Here is a 13,839-nt window from a genome sequence, read left to right on the forward strand (position 1 = left end):
TTATTCCATAAGAGTAAAGACCAGAGTTCACTAAATATAGCCTTTATTTTTCAACGATTTTGGAACTATATTTGTAATTGCTGGATATATTAGAACCATGTCAACCATCAAGACTCTTATTAGGTTATTTCCATGTCAGAATAATTCTGGAAACCTGAGAATTTCTGAAGATTGAGGCTAGCCAGCAAGCTATTTGCGTGCGTGCGTGCGTGCGTGTGTGTGTGTGTGAGTGTGTGTATGTGGTAAATGAAAGGCATAGCAAAAGAAGAATGAGGAAATTTAGGGATTTAAAACTAAGATTACTCAGGTCTTAATTAATTAAATTAATTAAATCCCAGGAAACTATTTACCACCTTTATTTATGTGGTTCATTAAACATGATTTAATTGCCAATAGTGTAAAGCAATGTTGTGATTATAAAATAATGTATAAATTAAGGTGGACAGTTTATCAACAAAGTCACAAACCACTAATGGATTTGTGGAGTGGATGGTGAGTAGCATTTGAAAATGTGATACAGTAAATAAAGAGACTAATACAGAAAAATTCTTTGATGTAAGGTTCAGTACAGATTGTGTTCTGCTCCTAAGAAGCAAGGCACTCTATAAATCACTCCTAACAAATAGGGTCAGGCATACATTGTCATACCTCAGCATAATTCTGGGGCAGACATAGGCAAGGCTAAGGGCTATAGCAACAGACTTCAAGTTCAAGCATAGGCATTTGCAGTCTTAGACAAGAATCCTTTCCATTGGATGTCTTGTTCTTGACACCATTCAAGGCTGAGATTAATAGCAACCTATAATATTCTTCTATAAAAGAGAACACAAGAAACAAGTAGTGTTAAATGTGAAAGATAACAGGGAACAGGGAACAGAGACATTCCTCTCATCCATAGTTAGCTCAGATTTTCAAGATCACTTTCACGATGAAATATTGAAAATTAACACCAAAGACCACACTGTGGACACACTGTCATATCATTTTAGTTTATGTACTGATAGTCTTTAGAGAACACTTCCTTATGCATGTTCCTGACCATTGTATTCTTTTACTTTAGCATTTGGGAAATACTCCCACTCAAACTCACACTCTTCCTGGGGACTTTTGCTAAGCATTCTGGGACACAGTGATTTCTATTTTCCATAGAGATCTTATAATCTTCACTACTTGCTTTCGTCCTTGAATATATATTACCTTAAAATATGTGCTATTTTCAGAAATTTAATATGAATCAAAGTAGGACAGTTTTTGATGGGGGAGTAATTAGAAGCAAAGAGACTATTTTAAAACATATGTGCCTAGCGCCTGATGAGGAGAATTGGAAGAAGAGAGAAAAAGGGTACTTCTATGAATTCTTGGTATTCATAAAATGTAGAATTTAAAACGTGCCAGCCAGTTTTTTCAGAACTGACTTCTAGAATGTTTTCCATAGTAAAGTCAAGTCTTTGAAAAATTCTTTTGCATTTTCTCTAAAGTTTGGAGCCATCTGCAGTGTGATCTAATGCTTTGGGTTTTTCCCCAAGTTGGTTTATATGTATAATGTGTCTCTTGAAAGATCTAGACCTTGTTATCTACTGCTATAGTAGGATAGTATTTTTCAACATGTGTTTCATTGAAATATTGTCCAGCTAGACATTCTTTGATTAGAGCCTCTAAGTGAAATGACTTTGAGAAATGCTGCCTAACCGAAGCTCTTGTGTTTGTTTGTTTTAAGTTTATTTTATTTTGAGAGAGAGAGAACATGAGCAGGGTAGAGGCACAGGGAGAAGGAGAGAGAGGTTCCCAAGCAGACTCTGTGCTGACAGGCACCCCAACCTAAGCTCTTGTTGATCAGCATTTAAAATATTTGTCATTTGGGGAGCCTGAGTGGCTCAGTTGGTTAAGCATCTGACTCGACTTCGGCCCAAGTCACGATCTCACCACTCATGAGATCCAGCACCCTGTCGCTGAAAGCATGGAGCCTGCTTAAGATTCTCTCTCTCCCTCTCCCTCTAACCCTCTCCCACCCTGTGTCTCCAAATAAATAAATAAACTCAAAAAATATTTGACATTCTCTAATATGAAAATATACATAATTTAAAACTATACCAAGCTCTCTTTAATTAGAGATCAATTTTCAATGAATAATATTAATTCACAATTATATAAGGAATTTTTGATATGGCGCGCTGTCATTCTTAATGTCTGTAACACACATCACAGAGAACGATGTATTTTTAAGAGAAGACTTGAGTGTCATCACAGCTTTAAATATAACCCGTAGAGATAGCCTGTTATCACCACTGTAACCAGTTCCCTCTTTCTATCTTTCTATTTCTTCAATCACTTTGGGAAAGCAAATCCCAATGGTAGCATGCCATTACAACAGAAGATGATAACAAAAAGGCTCAAGTAGGGAATGCTCAACTTTAACCTGATTTTGCTCTAATCATTTCCCACACTATAGCCTAAATGTTGTTAAAATAACTCATTAATTCAAGAAAAAGGAACCCATCATACCAGTTAAAATTACAATTAAAAAAAAAAAACAAAGTGAATGAATTCAATGTAAGTAGCTTGAAAGAGACATTTAGTAAGTCTTAGTCTATATGAAGTCCTCTTCTCTGCTCTCCCCACCTGAAATATATTTCAATTAAAAGACATTGCAACTTCCATAACACATTAAACACAAATTGACAACCTGGGCATATTTTAGCTTTTGTCTTTGTTCAACTGATTTATGTGAATGCTGTTCTGTTAGGTGCTGTGGACATGAGTATTCCACCCTGGGAGTGGCTATGTCATTTGAAATTTGCAGATTACACACCAAGAAATATGAAACAAAAGGAAAAAAGTACTTTTCAAAAGTTTAATTTATTAATTCCTACCTGTCCAAACCTTGATGTCCAGTTCTAGGTACAATTCTTAGTTTGGCATATATTTACCTCTTATATCATCTAGTTTTACTATATTTTGGAACATTATGATAATGCTTTCCAGTGGTTGATATTTTTTCAACTGCAAATACTGGGTAACATGATCAGGGGCAATGTGTTTCAATGGATTTAGGGAAGAATTTTCAAAATTTTAGATAGGACAGTGCCTAACTGAATGGAATGAGGAGAAAGAGTATCCTAGAAAAATACTTTTTTGGGTCTTTATTATCTTAAATATATAAAACAGGTTTTCTAAACATTCTAATTGTGGTAAAATATAGGAATATAAAATAATATCCTAGGTTTACCTTTAATTTTCTAAGTTTAAGAATACAAATTTTCTAACTCTTAAAAACATGATGTTTAGTTTCATCACACCTCTTCAAAACTGAGGTCACAACTGTGCTGGCTAACCATAAAGTTTTAGCTGCATTTAGAGTGAAGGCCACATTGTTAAAAAATGCTGACTGTTCTAAGTCACTGCTTGTTAGAACCACTGACATGAGTGGCGCTCTGAAGGGGTCCATGTGTCTTCCATTCTCGACACTTTCTTTCCCGTGGAGTAAATAGGGTTGACCGTATCTTTTGCTCATATCTACATCAACACTGCCCAGAGGAACATCTTATGTCACACATTTTGGAAAATATATAAATATATAAAATAATAGTAAACGATTAGTATATTCAACTTCAGTGTAGCTCTATTGTTTTTAAATTATCAACTCTGATATAATTTATTCTCATTCGATGAAATAGACAGCACTACCAATTGGAAGTCCAGATTAAGAAAAACAACTAAATTGCCACAGTTTTACTTCGCTGGTATTTTAAAAGCCAGATGATCTAAGAATATACACATTTACTTATCTCACAAAGACGTAATCACACTGTCATCCATTTTTGAACCACGAAAGATGGATAGTATAACATGTGCTTAAAATGGATTCATTAATTATCAAAATAGATAAGTGTTTCATCAGGTATATACAGCAGATAACATTTATCTTTTCTCATAGAAGAAAAAAGATTAAAGTAATTCTTGGACTCATATTGGGGAAGAAAAAAGCCTGCTCTACTGAGTCTTTCATAATATGACACCAGGAAATAGACTTTGCCACATATGGTAGAGTCACACAAGCATAGATAGAGACAAATTATTTCATATTCAACTGGGCAGCTGATTGCTGAGTAAAGCCATTCATTCCATCATAAATATTCCACAGCCTTTATTTTGTTTCTTTATAAACATGGAGCCACCACAAAAATAAACAATAAATGTTAGAAATTTTGTTTTTTTCTGACACGTCTCTCAGAAATTGCAGAAGATTCTCCCCCATAGAATGCAACAGGCTGTTAATAACAATGGTAAGCTGTAACATGTAACCAATCTCAATGGTGACCATTGTAATGTAGGGCATTGGACTTACAGGGGAATGACTCATCATTCCTGATACCAATTGATTCTTTCCATATTTTAAGTATCACAGATTAAAATAAACAATTTTTACATTTCTCTGAAAATTGAAAAGTTCTTATTAAAACAATTTTCTTGTTACATTTTTTCTTAATTAAAAATTTGCTTTTTCCTCATAAAGTACTTAAAACCTAAGAATTCTATACACTTAAGTATATTTAAATACACCTGAAGGGAGAAAAATAATATTCTTTTAACTGTTGTCAATTTTAGTCAGAAATAAGTGGGTAATAGGAGCCAGTAGGCAAAATGGAAGTGAAATCTACTTTCCACTGGAAAATAGCCGGAAATTATTTAACAGAATGTATAGTCATATTTTATATGGATTACTAAAATCACTGATGAAATAGATTTCACAAATTCATTTATCTGCTCTATCATGAGTTTCTCTTAGATTGCTCAGTTGTTGATTAATAAATGCCTCTTGATTGTGCTTGTTCCGTATTTCACATTCTTTGGTTAAGGAGCACTTAGGTCACATGACCAAATATAGCTCTACCCCTTTTCAAGTTCCTGTACTTTGGGGCTGAGAATATCTTGCAATGTTTTCTAACAAGTTAAAAACACATTTTATGTACAAGAATTGCATGTTTCTATTTATACACTTTTGAATGGCTTATCTTTTGTTATGTATTGTAAAATATTATATTCAGTTTGTTTCTGCCATTTGCTAACTGTAAACGACTCATACACAAGCATCCTATTGGAGCGTGCTCTATGAAAGCCGAAAAAACATAATTTCTGTTGCCTATTCGTTTTTAAATAACTGATAGATGCAATATTTGTGTGTTTGTGGCATTCAGTTCAACCACATTATCTTACTGTCAGATTTGCACTTATAAAATTCTATGCAATCAAGTAAGTTCTTTTAAACCTAGTGTATATTGTGATATTGATCATGCCAAATGCTTTGAATTGTAACACCACTGACTGGATAACATACTCCTCTCCATGTTGCAATTCACTGAATAATGTATTACTGCTTAGGGTGGAGACACATGAAATAATTCAGTTGTTAGTAAACTACTTAAATGCACTTTGCCAACCTGAGTGAAACAAATGTGTGGGGATATTAAAAGGAAAATACCAGAAATGAAAGCAGTCAGATTTGTGTGTTCTTTAATTTTAACTGTACTCTACTAGCAGAATTCAAGTTTGCCCTTTGAATCATTATCAATTCATTTGAGGACTCAAATAAACATTGATAAAGGGCTCCAGGGAAACATAAATGGCAAGAATGCTCGGAACAGGAATACAGACACAGGCCACTGTTTTGGGAAGACAAAGCTTTTCTCGCTAAGGGTGTGCTGATGGTTTGTGTTTCTACAGATTCTTATGAATGTTTTAATCCATAAAAACTTAAAATTAATTCAATAAAGAAAAGAGGAAGTTAAATTACTTAATCTCTTGCTATTTTGCTAAAGCTGAGGTAAATTTCTAAAAATATTATTTTAAAGTTATTGGACTTTTAGTGCACAGTGTTCCTGGGAACTATTAACACAATTCTACAAAAATTAAAGAATTTCTGAACCATTCTATGAATTACTAGATATATTTTGGCGAATGCCAACCATGTCCCCCAAATTGAAATTACTCACGGTTTACCTACTCAATAGTATTGTTTATGTTCAACTAAGTTTAACTGAAAATATTCAAAAACTAATTTTGTGAAAAATATTTGTTAAAATAAACTTTTTAAAATGTAAAATGTTATAATAAAACATCAATTGAAAAGAAGAAAAACAAATAATAAATAAATTTCTGGAAATAACCTTTCTAAAAACACTGAAACTTTTTCTTTTTATAACATCAAGTTGTACTAAATATTTCTATTCGTGTGTACATAACCAAATATTTCAGTCCTAGTTCAAGGGTTAACGTGCATGAGGTTGTAAAATATATGACATGTGGAGAGTTATTTTATTCATCAAAACGCATATTTTTCTACAGCAAGTATATTCCTTCACTCTTAAAAGTCAGTGTAAATAACGAGCGAGTACAAAATTCACGAATTATGTTAGATTTAGCTTGCAGCAGATTGAGTGACAGCCATTTTTCTGCACATCTCCTCCAGCCTCACTCCAGATTAGAACGGGCACCTTCCCCTATGCAAATGAATATCTAATTAGAGACACCTCCCAGTCAATAAGCCACTTTCTTATCACCAGTTATATTACCTGACAAGCCCTTTCTCTCCAGTCCTGGCCCACCAAGAATCTTCATTCATTTTCTCTTCTTCTTCTCTGCAAAGTGAACTGATCCCGCATAATCCCTGGAATAATGTAGTTTCTCTTGTGGAAAAGCAGCTTCCCTCTCCCCCTTTTACATCAAGCTAATGGAGCCAGTAGGTATCCTATTGATCTTTTCTCTATATGGTTTCCACAAGGATTTGACAGACTTCCTTACAGGTTAAACATCCAGGCTTTCTGAAGTGGCTATAAAGCTTTGTTTTTGATTTTTCTAACTTTTTTTTTTGAAACCCTTGCTCATCTGTAATCTTTAAAAGCTCAGTTGATGCCATGCAGAGCAAAGCCTTATTTCTTTGCAGAACTAATCTAGACACTGTCTAGTGTTGAGTACAGTTGTCTGATTCAAATCTTCTGTTACAAAGCAGATGACATCTAGCTAGATGTCATGAGAAGAGCCTAACAATGACAATTCACTTATCCCTTAGAAAGAATCAATTCTCCCACAATGCATCTGTCAGAGAACTCTCACTCAGTAAAAGCAATTTTTCTAGCTGTCTGACACTGTAATTGCTCTTAAATTTTCAATGAACGTTTTACAAGGACTCCCCTGAACCATGATGAAAAACTTAACTTTTTTCTAAAAATGAGAGGCTGACAGGATGAAAGAGGTCTTTCTCTTTAAAGCCTTGCTTGCTTGAGTAGGAATTCTTTCATATCATCAACAAGCTGTTGAATAGAGGATAGATTACTTTCCATTTATTTCATCAATCAGATTAAAGGCTCTCCTTCACAATGCCCTTTAAACAAGAGCTGTTTATGATGTCCTCCCAGGTTTGACTTTAATGTAGTATTAAATCACTATGGACAGTGGAGTCGGTAAGGAATATAAATATGATGAATATCTGACAACATTTAGGTATTACATATATTTTCATCATTATCTTCATTCTTGTCATAAAAGAGAGGTAAACAGAAGATGAAAAAACACTTATAGATTTGCTAATTTTCACTCTGAAAAAAAAAATTCAACACAATTTCCTTTTATGGATTAGTAAGCAGAAATGCCAAGCATAGCAGTGATTTTTTTTTTTCTCTCAGACGAGTAACTTAAAAGAAAAAAAATTAGAAAGTAGAAATTTCTTCATTTCCATTCTTTTCTAAATACACAATTACAAGCTTGAAAGACAGAACTCTGAGTCCACACGTTCTTTGTTCCTTCAGACCTAAAGAGTATAGGTGGTATAGATAACCCTCTGTTTCAAGATTTTCGAAAGTAAAACAGGTCCAAAGGACTGTTTATGATTTTATCGACAATATGACAGTCTTTTCGGAGAGCTGTGTGTGTCAAATAGGTTAAAATCATCATTTTTGCCATGTATGTGTGCATGAATGTGCGTATTTCGTGAGTAAATGACAAAAAAATATATGTATCAAAATTCCTTAATTCAGATATATGATGTAGCTGTGATCCAACCTTCTGTTTTGGGTACACAGTGATATTGAAGCTGTTTTAAGATAAAAATATATTTTAAATTTCAGTCTCTAATATGAATTACCCAAGAGTAGAAGGAAATTATATCGTTATTGCAGGAGTTTAAAAATGTCAAATTGTGGAGAGGAGTTTTACAGCGATCTCATCCTGTCTTCTACCGTATATATGCAGCCCCTGAATGACTGCTCTGGTATTTTCCCATCCTCAGCTGGAAAATCTTCAATAACTGAAATTTCACTGCATCCCCTGGCAGTTTAGGTATTTTCTCACAATTCTATGTGTCAGAAAATATTCTCCTGATACTGAGTCCCAATCTTTATTCTATGATATATTACCCATTGTTCTGTAGGCCATTGTTTTTATATAAACCAAATTTTACAATATATGATACTTGAAACAATAAGTATTCAAGTATTAAGAGAGTACTTTTTTGAAGACAATTCTCTCATCCTCCCCACCTTTCCTTTTGAAGGTAATCACTGTCAGTTCCTACAACAGGTTTGTATGTATTCATTGCAACAATTTAATAGGAACGAATCACCCAGGCATTTCTTCTCCATAATCTCATTGAATCCTCAATCAGTATATCTATGATAGACATGTCTTTTATTCAGAGAAAGAAAATGAGGCAGGAAAAGATTAAATAAATTGACCAAGTCACGTAGTTAGTAACTAGAGAGTCAAAATTTAAGCCTGCATTTGTCAGGCTTCAAAGGCCACCATCTTTACGTATTTTCACGCTGTCAATAAGCCTTCTTATGGCACTGCCCTTTTTATTTGCTTTCTGATTTTGCATTTCTCTAAACGTGGCAACCATAAAAGTGGTAGCAGGAAAATAGGGGACACTTGGGTGGCTCAGTCGGTTAGGCTTCTGACTTCAGCTCAGGTCATGATCTCCCCGTTTGTTCGTGGGTTTCAGCCCCGCGTCAGGCTCTGGGCTGGCAGCTCAGAGCCTGGAGCCTGCTTCGGATTCTGTGTCTCCCTCTCTCCCTGCCCTTCACCCCCCTCTCTCTTTCTCTCAAAAGAAATAAATAAACTTAAAAAAAACTATTCGTGGGGTGCCTGGGTGGCTCAGTAGGTTCAGCATGTGAATTTGGCTCAGGTCATGATCTCACCGGTTCGTGGGTTTGAACCCCGCGTCAGGCTCTGTGCTGAGGGCTCAGAGTCTGGAGCCTGCTTTAGATTCTGTGTCTCCCTCTCTCTCTGCCTCTCCCTCATTCACATTCTGTCTCTGTCTCTCAAAACTGAATAAACATGTTAAAAATTAAAAAAAAAAAAAGAGAAAATAGGGTGGGGTGCCATGCTTCAGACAAGAATTATAAGGACAATGATCAGAATGGTGACCGTGGGTATAAACATGAGTGGATAGATACCTTCCTCTGTGTCTTCCATCTATTTCTCCTTTCCCCCTTCCTTATCTCTTTCTTCTCTTATTCACACGCACTCACATGCATTTTTGTTAATTTTCTCTTCCGTCATAACCTTGTCATGTGTTATAGCATCTAAGTCATTGATAAAATGTTTGCAATAGGTAGGGTTGAAAACTGCACTTTTCAACATTCCACTGAGACACTTTCCTACTGGCTAGTAGAAATCCATTAATTGGCAATATTTCTGTCACTTACCAATTCCCCTGAATAAATCTAGTTGTCAAGTTCACTCTTCTCAATGCATCAACAAGAATCTCACTATAGGTTCTATCAAATGCCTGTATTTCATAAACTTTGTGTTTGGCATTATCCTATTAGGACTGTACCAGAAATTGTGGCTAATTTGGTGTGATTTGTTTTAGAGATCAGAAAAAGAAAATCAGCCCTTTGTTTCTCGTTTTTATTTATTTATTAAAAAAAAATTTTTTTTTTCAACGTTTTTTTATTTATTTTTGGGACAGAGAGAGACAGAGCATGAACGGGCGAGGGGCAGAGAGAGAGGGAGACACAGAATCGGAAACAGGCTCCAGGCTCTGAGCCATCAGCCCAGAGCCTGACGCGGGGCTCGAACTCACGGACCGCGAGATTGTGACCTGGCTGCAGTCGGTCGCTTAACCGACTGCGCCACCCAGGCGCCCCTGTTTCTCGTTTTTAAAAATCTTTCTTTTTTAAGTTCATTTATTGGGGGGGCAGAGAAAGAGGGAAAATCTCAAGCACCCGCCACACTGTCAGTGTAGAGCCAAAGCAGGGCTCGAACTCACTAAACCACAAGATCATGACCTGAGCCAAAATCAAGAGTCCGACCCTTAACCAACTGAGCCACCCAGGTGACCCTCTAATTTTTAAAATCTTATGCAAGTCATAACTTACATACACATGAGACATTGGTTTCTACCTGCCTTTTGTTAACCATATGCCTTGTACTGTCTGCATTTGCCTTTGTAAAAAGTCTGAGTTCCTCTCAGAGATTCTTAGACGATCTCTTTATGGGGGACTGGAGATGGGACATTAATTTTCAGCTATGGAGTAAGAATTTTCTTCTTGGAAATCTTAATTTCTATCAGTAACTTTCTGTTTAGTATCTCATTTCATAGACTTAGATGTTCATTTCTTTGTTCTATTTACCCTGGGTTTTGTCCAGGTTGGGTAGACCACTTAGGAAAAAGAATCTCATTTGATTTTATTTTCCTTCCTTTAACCTGTTCTTTTTCATCTGGTTCCAATTTCACTAAGAACACTGAGAATTTCAGGGGACAGTTCCCTGTTTCCTCTACCGATACGTACCACGTTATATACATTTACTTGTCTGAGTCTCATTCTGCCACCTTCTGCTCTGGCCACCATTTCTCTTCCCCCTTGAGGTACTTGTTTTACTATTCTCTTTCTCATGTCTGTAAACTCCCATTCTACTTTTCATTGCTCTTAACAAATAATCTGGATTAAGTCTCTACCATTAAAAATATATAAAACCTATGCAACAAAAAGTCTACTTCATTTAGTTATTCTCATTTCCCTCCTTTCCCCATTACAGTCAAGATTCTTGAAATAGCAGACCAACTTCAACATCATTACTTTCCTTCCCTCTCTTTCAGTCCTCAATCTACTGGAGTCCAGTTTTAGACCTAGTCAACTAAAATTACCATTTCCATATCCTTATTTTCTTTTATCTTAGTTATTTTTCTTTGGTATTTGATACTATAACTAAATATGTTGAACTCTGAGTTACTAAATGTTCTGGTTACTTCCCAGAATGTTCATCTTTTTCAGGGCGCCTGGGTGGCTCAGTCGGTGGGGCGTGTGACTTCGGCTAAGGTCGTGATCTCATGGTTTGTGAGGTCCAACCCCACATTGGGCTCTGTGCTGACAGCTCAGAGCCTGGAGCCTGCTTCGGATTCTGTGTCTCCCTCTCTCTCTGCCCCTCCCCCATTCATGCTCTCTCTCTCTCTCTCTCTCTCTCTCTCTCTCTCAGAAATAAATAAACATTAAAAAATTTTTAAAAAGAAAGGTCATCTTTTTCTTTTTGCACTTGAAATATGAGTTTTCCTTTAGGTTCCATTTTTAGCTCTCTACTTTTTTCTCACTATATTTTCTTTCTAGATGATATCATTCAAATCCAAGCTTTATCTATTGACTATGAACTCTTCATTTCCATCTCAGGCTTCTCTTTGAACTCTAAATCCAAATATCTAACTGTACATGCTCTACAATTTCACTGGTTTTCTACTGTTTGAATGAACAAAGCTGGTACTTCCTTTTCTATGTGTCTTCTTGTTTCCTACCTGCTCTGAATTTGAATGCAAAGGGTATTATGACTGATACTTAATGAGCACAACATGAACTTCTCTTTAAGTTAAACCAAAGACTTACATTCATGGTCAATAGAATCAGTAGAAATAATCAAATGGAATTCATCTGGTTTCTATAATACTATACACACCAACCTACCCAAATTTGCCACATTCTCTTTCTGTCCTATTACAATATTGGGTGTAATGCCTTGTGCCAAACCTATCCAAAGCAATCACTTTCATCATGTTATCATGTTTCCAAATACCATCTGCTCTAAGCTTCCCAGTTGCTTGGTGAACAACACACACACACACACACACACACACACACACACACATACACACATATAAGTATATATATGCAATTGTTTCACATTATCAATTTTTTTCTATTCACACTGGGTCATATCCATCAGCATACCTCCTTCTTCAGTAACTCCAAAATCTTAGAAAATGTTGGCTTGGCTTTGGGTGCCTGGGTGGCTCAGTCGTTGAGCGTCCAACTTTGGCTTGGGTTAGGATCTCGCAGTTTGTGAGTTCGTGCCCTGTGTCGGGCTCTGTGCTGACAGCTCAGAGCCTGGAGCCTGTTTCAGATTCTGTGTCTCCCTCTCTTTCTCTGCCCCTTCCCCGCTCACGCTCTGTTTTTCTCTGTCTCTCAAAAATGAATAAATGTTAAAAAAAAATTAAAACAAAACAAAAAAAGAAAGTGTTTCCTTGGCTTTACATCCTTTCTCAATAATGTCTTCAATTTTTTGTTCTTTTTGAAAGCTAATCTTGAGAAGATTTTTCTACAGTAACTGTCCCTATCTTCTCATTTTGAAATTTTTTCTCAACCCACTCCATACACACCATACTCTGAAACCACTCTTGTCAAAAGTTATCAACTACCACCAATTTAGAATTCATTGCTCTGTCTTCAGTTTTTCCTTTAATCTTTCGATAAGATTAAAGGTGACAAAGATTAAAGATGACAAAGTTAATCATTTCCTACTCTGATCACAATAATTTAAATTACAAACCATTTCTTCCATTATACCTGCTGTTCTATACCCTTGTTAACATGCTCTACATTAAAAAAGTTTCTCATTAAAATTCATCTTCTGTAATATGATTTTTAAATTTATTATATTTATTGTTTTATTGTCTCTCTTCCCCCTAGAAAATAATCTCAATAATAATAGAGATTTTTATCCATTTTAATATCCACTGATGTAACTCAATGGCCTGAAACATTGACTGTCACATAGTGAGTACTTAATAAATATTTGAATACATGAAAGAATTCCTTTTGAACACCTGTTTCTGTTGGCTTTTAGTATATTCTATTGGTTTTGCTTCTACCTTACTGGCCATGCATTTAATATTTACATTTAAATTTTACAGTGCCCAAGGACTGAAATCTTAGCTATTTCTCTTCTTTAATCATAGTTTCTCTTTAAATGATCTTACCTAAATTCATAGATTTGAGCATCTTTATTCCATGGACCCCCTGATTTATAGATATAGTTCTGAACATTTTCCTGAACTTTACTCTCATACACCAGACTACCTACTTCATATCTCTACTTGGGTATCTTCAAGGGACCTTAATTGCAACATGTCCAAAATAGAACTCTTCATTTATTTTCCAAACTTAACACTTCTTCCAGGGTTTTCTTTATCTCATATTTACCATCCTCCAATTCCTCAAGACCCAAACTTAAACTCTAGGGAATCATTCTTGATTCCTCTTTTTCCTGATCCCCCATTACAAATTTATGCCTATTTACCTTGTGCACTCAACATCAAATTTCCAGTTTTTATTTTTTTCCCCTGTAACATTTTTTCTTCCCACAGTGATTTTTTAAAAGCATAAATCATGGCATGGCATGGCATGGCATTTAAAACACTTCAGTGTTTTCCTATTGTGTAAAAACAAACAAACAAATAAGCAAAGAAACTCCTTTACCTGGCCTGACCTGATTGGCCTTTGCATCCTCACCTTATATAATAAATAGTCCCTTTAACTTATTGCTCTGGAACTATACTTGGTATCTTTCTGTTCCTCA

This window comes from Puma concolor, chromosome A1 (assembly GCF_028749965.1).
Source record: "Puma concolor isolate L17-30 chromosome A1, mPumCon1.1.hap2, whole genome shotgun sequence".
In the NCBI taxonomy this organism is placed as follows: domain Eukaryota; kingdom Metazoa; phylum Chordata; class Mammalia; order Carnivora; family Felidae; genus Puma; species Puma concolor.